Source organism: Rhea pennata, chromosome 9 (genome assembly GCF_028389875.1).
Source record: "Rhea pennata isolate bPtePen1 chromosome 9, bPtePen1.pri, whole genome shotgun sequence".
Classification (NCBI taxonomy): Eukaryota; Metazoa; Chordata; class Aves; order Rheiformes; family Rheidae; genus Rhea; species Rhea pennata.
The window spans coordinates 4,853,854-4,863,187 of NC_084671.1; positions in this window are offsets into that span (position 1 = coordinate 4,853,854).

Sequence of the window (9,334 nt, forward strand, 5' to 3'; positions counted from 1 at the left end):
ACACATATAACTAAGCTCAAGAGTAAAAGCTGAACTGTCTAGTCACACATACACTTGAAAATTATAATTAGCACATTAAAACATATCTAAATAATACCTTCATTCATGAAACAAATCTGTGTCAATAACATATTACAAACCAATTTATAACTTCTACTGTATCTAAATTTAAAAGCAATGATATTTCAGTGCTCACAGAAATTTCTCACACATGCACAAACGTGTTTCCTACTCTGGCTGGAAAAAATAAACACTGCATAGCATACTTTATTATTTCAAAACAATTATTCCTTTACCATATTCTAAGATGACGCAAGATTCTATTATCTCACAACAGATATAGATTCTTCTGTTTGGGAATGTGTTCGTGCTATCAGGACTAGAACATCTAGGCAGAGAAAGATAACATTCTAGTTTTGATTCAACCAGAAGACTGTAGAAAAGTAAAAACTGACATAAATGACTGAGGCCAATTTGCCAAGCTCAAGGAAGAAAAAAAATATTTATATAAATGATCATTTTTTTAAATCAAAATGAGTTAAAACTTTAACATGTTCCATTGTAAGCAAACATCTAGAAAAGTAATTTAAAAATGTTTTAAGTCAGCATAGCTGAATGACCACAAATTTCATCTATCATCTATCTCAGGCTAGCTCACAGTTGCTCCTAGTCAATTTAAAGACAGTCTGGTAACGTAACAACGGCTAGAGATAGCTCTAGTTTATTTCAAACTACAGTAATTTAACCAAAGCAGACTAAATTCCTACAGCTTTCTCACATCAATAAACCCATAAAATCCAAAGGGAAACAATAGTATTTGTAATAACTTGCATTCAATTTTCATAACCATGAACACAGATTTTATGCTAGACTAAGTCCCTAGCCACTTTGCATTACTTCAAACCAAACTACTCTTCATTTACTTTGAAAAATTCCTAGTGTAATTAAGAAAGAATGCACCTAGCATTGCTTCTCAAACCAGCCTTTTGCTGTTAATTATTGTAATGATATCAGCTGAGACTTTTGGTTCTCCCATAATGCTTTTTTCAATTTCACTAAATTACTTTTGGATTATGGAACAATCAACAGTCAGGTATATCAACGAAATCTTAGTATCTCAGGACGAGCTCATATTCCCCATGTCGTAATATCAGTGACACCACTTGCTTCAAATTTCACTTTTTTTTTTTTTGGGGGGGGGGGGGAATACAAATTTTCACCTTAACCATTTGACATTGTAAAACACATACAAAATAAGATAATGGAAACATGTAATAAAACATCTAAATGATACTTTCTCTAAATTATTTTCCCATACTCAGCAATTTTGTCACCCACTAGAAGGGCATGTTGTCACAGATTCTGAGAAGTATTTCTGTCAGTTGTGTGCATTCATTGTTTAACCTAACCCTATGATTTCAGCCGCATTTTAAGAAATAACTTCAAACAATAAAGATGTTAACAGAACGGTCTCTGGGCAGGCTACTGAAAAAAAAAAAAAAATCACAAGTTACCTATTAGGTTGCAAAAGGTAGGTGCCTTAGCACCAGCAAAACACAGCTGCAGCATTCCACCTGCAGACTCCCAGAGAACTAAGCTCTGGAAATGAGGAAGGGCATTGGGGAAGGTGCTCAATAAAAGGAGCAAAGTCAGTACTTGCCATCAGTGCTTGTATTGAACTCCAGCCTCAGCTAAGCCAGGTTTACAGACTCCAATCAGTCTGAAAGAATGCTCTAGAAAGGCACGAGAGTGTAAGGGAAGACAAAGGACGTATTAAAAAAAGAAAAACTACTATTTATGTAGCAAATACCTTCCTTTTTTTTTTTTTTTTTTTCTAAGTTACAGGTGGTTCTGCTTTTCAAAGAGACTAACGAAAGGTAGGAAGGCCAAAGAAGGAAACAGGCTAAAATCAGAAAGAAAGCAGGGGAAAAAGGAAGGGGGGAAAGGAAAGAGAAGAAGCGAGCGAGCCTAGAGGAACAGGCACGCACAAGCCGCGCGGGGGCGTCGCACCGGGCCCTCAGGCGCTCGCGCCGGCCCCCACGCATCCCCTTCGCCTCCCGCCTCTCCCTGAGGCGGCGGCGGGCCGAACCGCGAGCCTTCGCCCCGGCGGGAGGAGCGGAGCGCGGCGGCGGCGCCTCTCCCCAGCCCGGGGCCGGCCCCGCTCCCGCTCCCGCTGCGGCAGCCCTGCCGGGCCGGCCCAGATCCCTCACAGCGGCCGCCGCCGCCGCGCTCACCCCGTGGCGCTGCCGCCGCGCCCGGTTCCCATGGCAACGGCGGCGCCGCGCTGCATCACGGGCGCGGGGCGGCGGGAAGGAGCGCGTGGAGAGCAGGCGAGTCCATTTGACGCCGCGGAGAAGGGGGGGCGTGGAGAGAGCCCATTCCGCCCCGCGGGGGAGATGTGTTCCGGCCGGCCTGCGCGCTCCCTGCGGCTGAGAGCCGCCGTCGTTGCCGCCTGCTGAGCCTTTACGGGCCCTGGCGGCCGCCGTCCCTCCGCTGCTCCGCAGGCGCTGCGTGCGGGAGGCTTGGAGGCGGTAAAGCCGCCATTTTAGCTCATGCTCCGAGGCCTCCGGGATCCTCCTTCGCAGGTTTCCCCACAGGAAGCGCAAAGGCTTTTGTTCAGTGAAAACGAAAGTTTGCGGGTGGTGTTGCTACAGTATCATGTGGGGCGTATCTATCTATCTACATACAGACAAGAATCGGAGCTATCCACTAGGATGGCAAATTTTGCCCAAATCCCCAAAGAGGATCGGCAAAGCTGCCCTTGTGTAGAGTGCGCCGCTCCAGGCGGAGGGCGCAGAGGATACTCTGGAAATCCTGGCAGCGGTGGGGTTGTCTCAAAGTGATGGAGTTTCCCCCTTCGTCAGGGACAGGCACGCCGGGTGAGTAACGGCTGCCTTGCTGTTGGCTTGTACCCGGGGTCTCAGGAGATGCACCTGGTTGGGACATTGCTGCGCCCTGAAGGGCGGCTGTTCTCTCCCCAAGTGCATGCTGTTTCTGCTGCAAGCCTTCCCATCTCATTTCAACCCTTATTCTCTGAACCGCAGCAAAACATGCCTGTCTGTATTTGGGCTCTTCAATGTTTTCATTTTAAATTAGTATTTATTTGGAACTTAGAAACTCTGGAAGAACCAATATACTCCTGATTTAGTTCCAGGCTGTAAGCATCTAAATCTACTTAGCAGACTGCAAGGAGGCTTCTGATAGCTTTTCATACAAGTTATCCCATTACCCACTGCTAACATTAATCTTTTAAGGGTTTCAGGACTCAGAGAGCTAAAGCTTGTGACATTTAAATTTTCTGAAAAGCTGTATCTGTGCACACCCTGTGGGTGCACATGGAAATCCGGTTGTGTCAACATCTTGAAGATTTCAGATTGGAATTTATATAATGGCCAATAAGCCCCAAACCATTCCTTCAAATGATACCTACAATACATGGCAGGGTAATCATTTTTTAATCAGTCATATTTTTCAGTTTATTTGCTTCAAGCTTAGCCCTTCCAATTTTACTGGCTAGACCATTATTTATAATTGATGTTCCTGCAGGGGAAAAAAAGCCTTTACAGAAAAGCTGGCATTTCAGGAAAAAGCCCTCTGTTTATGATCCAAGTCAAGCTTTAATATGTGCAAATTACTATCTGTTTTAAATTTATGCACTATGAGATGTACTTCATTTGGAAAATTTGCATTTGTCCCATATGTATTCAAGCTAGGAGGCACAAAATAAGTAACACAGTTTTTCCTGACTATATAATCTGTCTGGTAGTAATTTTCTTTCATCATCGTGGCTACAGTACAGTTTTCAAAATTTTACCCTGACAGGCAATTTGTGTTGAGAGCTGCTGGAAACACATATGGATTTTTTTGATCTTTAGAAGAAACCATAGCTTTCACAATGTGTATGAATCTAAAAATACATCCTAATACTCTCTTTTTAAACAAATTTGGAGTTGTTTTCTGTTCAACAAGATGTTTGGTGAAAAAGCATAAACAGATTATCTACTCCAACAAAATAATTCCAATGACAGTGCAAAAAGTAACCAGCTGAGGCTCAGTTAGTTAGGAATAAATGAATATGTCAGGCTAATAAGCAACCTGGGCATCAGAAAGAATGTTGTTTTGAGGAGATACTTAACCAAAACTGACCTTTAAAAAACTAATATCTGAACATGGTTTTGTCTTGTTTTTGTTATGACAGAGTAGAATATTCTGTGTGAACTGTGCCATTGGCAATACAGCCAATACACATGCAGGCCAACAGCATCATTTTATAGCATATATGCATGTTCTTTCCCATACGAAATAGGAAAACCACATAAATAAAATTGTTCGTAACATCTATTCTATGGCAATGCCTTTCAGCAGCGTATTTGAGAAACTTACCTATTATCGTTAATGAATATAAAAGGAATGTGTTATTGATGATGAATTATGTCATAGTCATTGGTACTATGCTCAAGACTACTTTTTATTACAAAGTGTCCACTAGGAAAAATGTAAAACTTTCAGTTTATATTTAAGACAGTTTTCTGCACAAAAAATGACATTCATCTGCCAGAACTTAAATGATTCATACTGACTTTTGGGGCTTTATCTGAAGTTCTCTAGCTGGAAGAGTACCAAAAGCCTGTGTAGTACAAGTTTGGGACAATTAGATTGACATAGATGGGAGATGTAGTAATGTGGAATTTGACACTGGTGTTCTACATTTCACCATGTCTATTCTTAGATTATTTAAGTTTCAGTCATTTTGTGCATCTTCTCTGGAGTTCAGTTCTATTTTTTCATTTATTTAAATCTAGTTTTCGTAAACAAACATCATTTCATATTTTTGTAGTTAACTTTCACAAATATAGAGGACATGAAATAAATAAGAAAATGCCTAATTTCCCCTGAAGTCACTTCTCTTGAAGGTAAATGTAAAGTTTAGAAGGAAATAAACAACTGAAATTCAACTAAGATCCATCTGGTGGAGTTGTGCTATAAGTTATAAACCTTCTGTGCTTCTTAAGGCTCTTCCTATTGCCATTATCTACCTTTGTTCCTATACTGTTTCTGACAAGTGAAATCAGATGTTTTAACTTTCTAATTTTGTCTTTTCAGCTGATATTCAAATATTTTGAAATGATGTTTTGGAAATTCCATTTTAAGACTATTCTTAGAACTGTAGTTTTACACCTAGTATTATCTACAACTTAGCAAGACTGTCTTGTAAGATTTTGTTCCAGCTTACATTTCTATTTTGATTTGCAGTTCCTTAAATTTGCTTCAGGCTTCAATTTCAGACAAAATACAAGGGTGTTTATTTCTATTGTGGAATAAGTGGAAGCAGCTTTCTCTGGATCAGGATTGAGGAACTCCTGATCTCTGAGGCATTTTTAAATTGATTCCCTCTATAGCTTTAGGTGAGGTACATAAGTCTTCACTCCCTCGTAGGAGAGACAGGAAGAACTGCAAGATGCATATGAAAGCAAGAAACTGTCCAATTCAGAACTGGGCACTTCACAAATTTGTGAAGATCAGTTTTTGGGGGCCATAGTCAACTCCCTGCTTTGCCTTCTCTGATCACATATCCAAACTGTGAATAAGGGCTCAGTCCTTGAGACAGAAAAGCATCATCCATTCTCTTAGGCTTGATTTGGCCAGTTTTACTTCCTTTGAGCTCCTGCCTTCCCAGAGAAGATGGGTCACCTAGTATGGCTGCACACCACTACAGAGAGCTGGACTGTGGGGAAGGCTGCTAAGAGATGTGGTACTCCTGAGATGTGGCACTCTTAGGAAAACTCACTCTCCCATCCTTCCTGTTTCTGTGGTGGGCTGTAGCGCAATTGTGCCTGCAACAGAAATTGCTACAAGGATAGGGAGACACTCCTGCCTGTGAAGGAGAGGTCCTAGACCCAAGATTTCGTAGTTTATGAAGATTAAGAGCTATGAGTTAGGTTAATACAGAAAATGAAGGAGATGGAACAGAAAATACTGTTTTGTTTTTTCTAAAGCTCCTTTTGTTCACTTTCTGCAAACATCCAGGTAGTTAAAATTCCACCTTTATGAACATTCATCAAAAGTCAGTTTTAAAATCTCATATACTGGTATTTGCAGGAAATGAACTTTAAATTTGCTCTGGAAAAGCTTGTGCTTATGATCAGCCAAGAAATGGAACTAATACCATTCTACTTACCTGACCACACACTGCTAATACAGCTTCAATAACAAAGCAGAGTATTAGTTGCAGTCATCAAGAAGAGACTAAGTTGTTAGTTGTGAATTACTTGCTTCACTTGGCTGCACAAGAACCTTATTTCCCCCCCTCCTCCAACATTTTTAACTGCAGCATGTGCATATACAATGACAGCTACCAATCAATCAGCTATAAAGCATGTTACACCTCTAGTCACATCAGATCCCATTTAAGATAGTCTGAAGTATTAATGGTATTTAAATGTGGGCCAGCCCCAAAACAGCATAATCCCTTTTCCTTGATAGAAGAGGGCTGGTTAAGACTGTTGGGAAGACAAACCCTGATAGCAGGGTATGCATTCAGAAGAGAAATTAGGGAAAGCTTGCTAGTTATTGAGGGAGCTTGCGTGCCTCTTGTGATCAGTGTGTTGAAGCTCATACTCCATGCCATAAAATAATCATTCCAAAATTTCAGCTCGTCACTCATAAAATAAAAACCCTGAGATTAAAGTCTCTATTACAGGTTTGGTTTTCTATCAAAACTGTTCCTCAGACTTCCATGACTCTAGGGCTACATTATCATGTTCAGTAGTTTTTTAGCATTCTTCATAAATTAGGATTTCTTTGCTCAACCAGAGCTATTGTTTGATTAAAAACCTTAGGCTCAGCCTTCGGCTCAGCTAAGTACATGCAGAAATAAAGAATTGCACAGAGGTATGAACATCAAAGTATCACGGTTTACTTGACAAAGAGAAAGATATCATTCATCTTCAGGAGTGTTACAGGGACTGGCTAATTAGTTTGTGCTTAAAAGTGGTTGTGGTTCACCTAAAATTCAATCAAAAGTATCAAGAAATGGAGACAAGTTTTGGGCTTGTTGTGAGACCAGGTGAGTTTCAGGTGTCATTACCAAGTTTCAGGCAGCTCTATAATCTGTGGCTTACACACCTGAAAGTAAAGCAGGCTGATACCTACAACGGAAGGCACTTTGCGGTAACAAATGGAAGTGATTATCTTTAGTGCATCCTGTCAATACAGCTACTGGACAATGTTCTATTTGTTCACTTTTTAAGGATTAAAAAAAGAAATGAACACTTTAAAAGCCATTCATATTTAAGAAAGGCTTTATCTCCTTGGTTGGAAGGGAAGATTAGCACTTATTAGGGCCTAATCTTAACCATATCCATTTATAATTACTGCTTTGAATTGCCTGAAATATTTAAACGTGATGAAATGGAAAGACTCAAGACAGCTGAAATGTTAAGAGAGAAAAAAATCCACAGACCTCAAGATTTATCTACAAAGATTTATCTACAGAGTAGCTTTCATGGCAAATCTCTAAGAAAATTATTTTAAAAAAAAAGAAAAATAAAGAAAAGGATCAGAATGAGACAGTAGCCTTGCTCGTTTCTTTACAGGGCAAATTAAGTTATAGATGTACTAAAATGGCTTAAAAAATTATAAGGATTTAACCATTTAGTTGCTGTTTTGTAGCCAAAGGAAACAACAACCATTTTCCTCTGTCTGTCTAATCACTTGCTTATCTGGGTGTTTAGATAATGTTCGTGTTTAACATAATAGTATTAAAGTATTCAGGAGTATTCAAGTATTAAAAATAGAAATAGCAATTTTCTTCTGAACTGTAGGGGAGAGGAAACAACTTTTTATGTGCATGCAGATATTACAGTGGGAGGATGGAGTTACTTGCTGACCACATAGTGATGCCGGTTGGCATTTGCTACCTTGAAGGCATTCCGTATTGTAGGTCTCTGAAATTTCTCCCTTTGTGATCAGAACCCTCCTCTTTTATCGAAAACTTCACAGTCACAAAGGAAAATGATCTCTTTGGCCCAAACTTCAGAAGAGCTTGGCTGTGAAAGGCCTTTCCTTCAGGCTTTTCAGTGGAGGACCATGTTAAAAGCAGGATGGCAGTATAAGCTCAGTGATAAAAGTTGGTAAGCAGGTTTTGCTATCATGTTTAGTATCAATAATAGCGTTTTGCAGGTGTGTGTATCATGAGATATAGTCATCAAGCCTGACGATTACCATTTCAGAAGTCTGTCAAACAGGTGGGGAGCACCAGGAGGAAACTGGCAGTTAGTTTTGAAGTAAGGACAGGGTGAAGTTGGTTCTGTCCTTCCCCCTTTCTTTTTATCCCATTCATTGATTTATGGATACACATTTTTAAGTGCTCAGGGTTACCCAGATGTGAGCCCAAACTCCCCTTGCATCCATTCCCCTTTTCCTCAGACTCACCTAATCTTACCTAATATCCTCAGACTCTGACCACTGGTTTTCTTTATAGCCGTTTGTAAGAGAACCGTTGCTTCTCCATGACTTGTCTTTAATGTAGGTCCATATAACAAGTTGAGAGGCAGTGTCATAGCCCACTCTCCAAACCAAATTTCCGTAGCCTGATACCAATGCAATTTTAGCAGAGGGCTTCAGAGAACTTTTTGTGTTTCATTAAAGGCAGTGGATTTTTTAGAAGAGTGTTTACTTAAACAGAATTGAGCTATACTGATCTCTGAAGTGGTTAATAACCTTTTCCTTCAAATTTCATGACTGCTGTATCTCAGTTTCTCCCAGCTGTGGAATGAGAAAAACCAGGTATCAGGAGACAGCTTGTCTCAGATGATTTCTTTAGACCAAATTTCTTTACAGTAACATGCACTAACTTCTAAGAAGGATTTAAACTAAGACATCTTCAACTGAACTTCAGCTGTTCCGACATTTACTTGGCACTGTGAATGTACCACTATGTTTTGCAAGTTATTTCTAAAGTAGCTTTGTAGTGCTTCTTCAAAGCCTTCACAGGTATTTCTATGTCTTCATCAATATTTTCTTCAAAAATCGGAGAGAGAAACAATAAATGGGCAGTTAATATGTAAATAATGATTAGCCCTAATAGCAGTACCATATCATTTTGCTTAGTCCTTGTAGAAATTGTTCAACTATTTCATACGTATAAAAGAAGCAAAAGAATAAGACACAAAAAAAATCACAGTAGGCTTTTACGGCCAAAACTCTAACCTATCTTTTAAAGAGCTTTCACTGGAAGTGCTTACAACTATGAGAAGATACTGCTTATTTAGCAGGTCTGTAGGAGAAAGTGAGAGATACTTCTCTAGGAAAGAAGGTTTTCAATGTAATCATT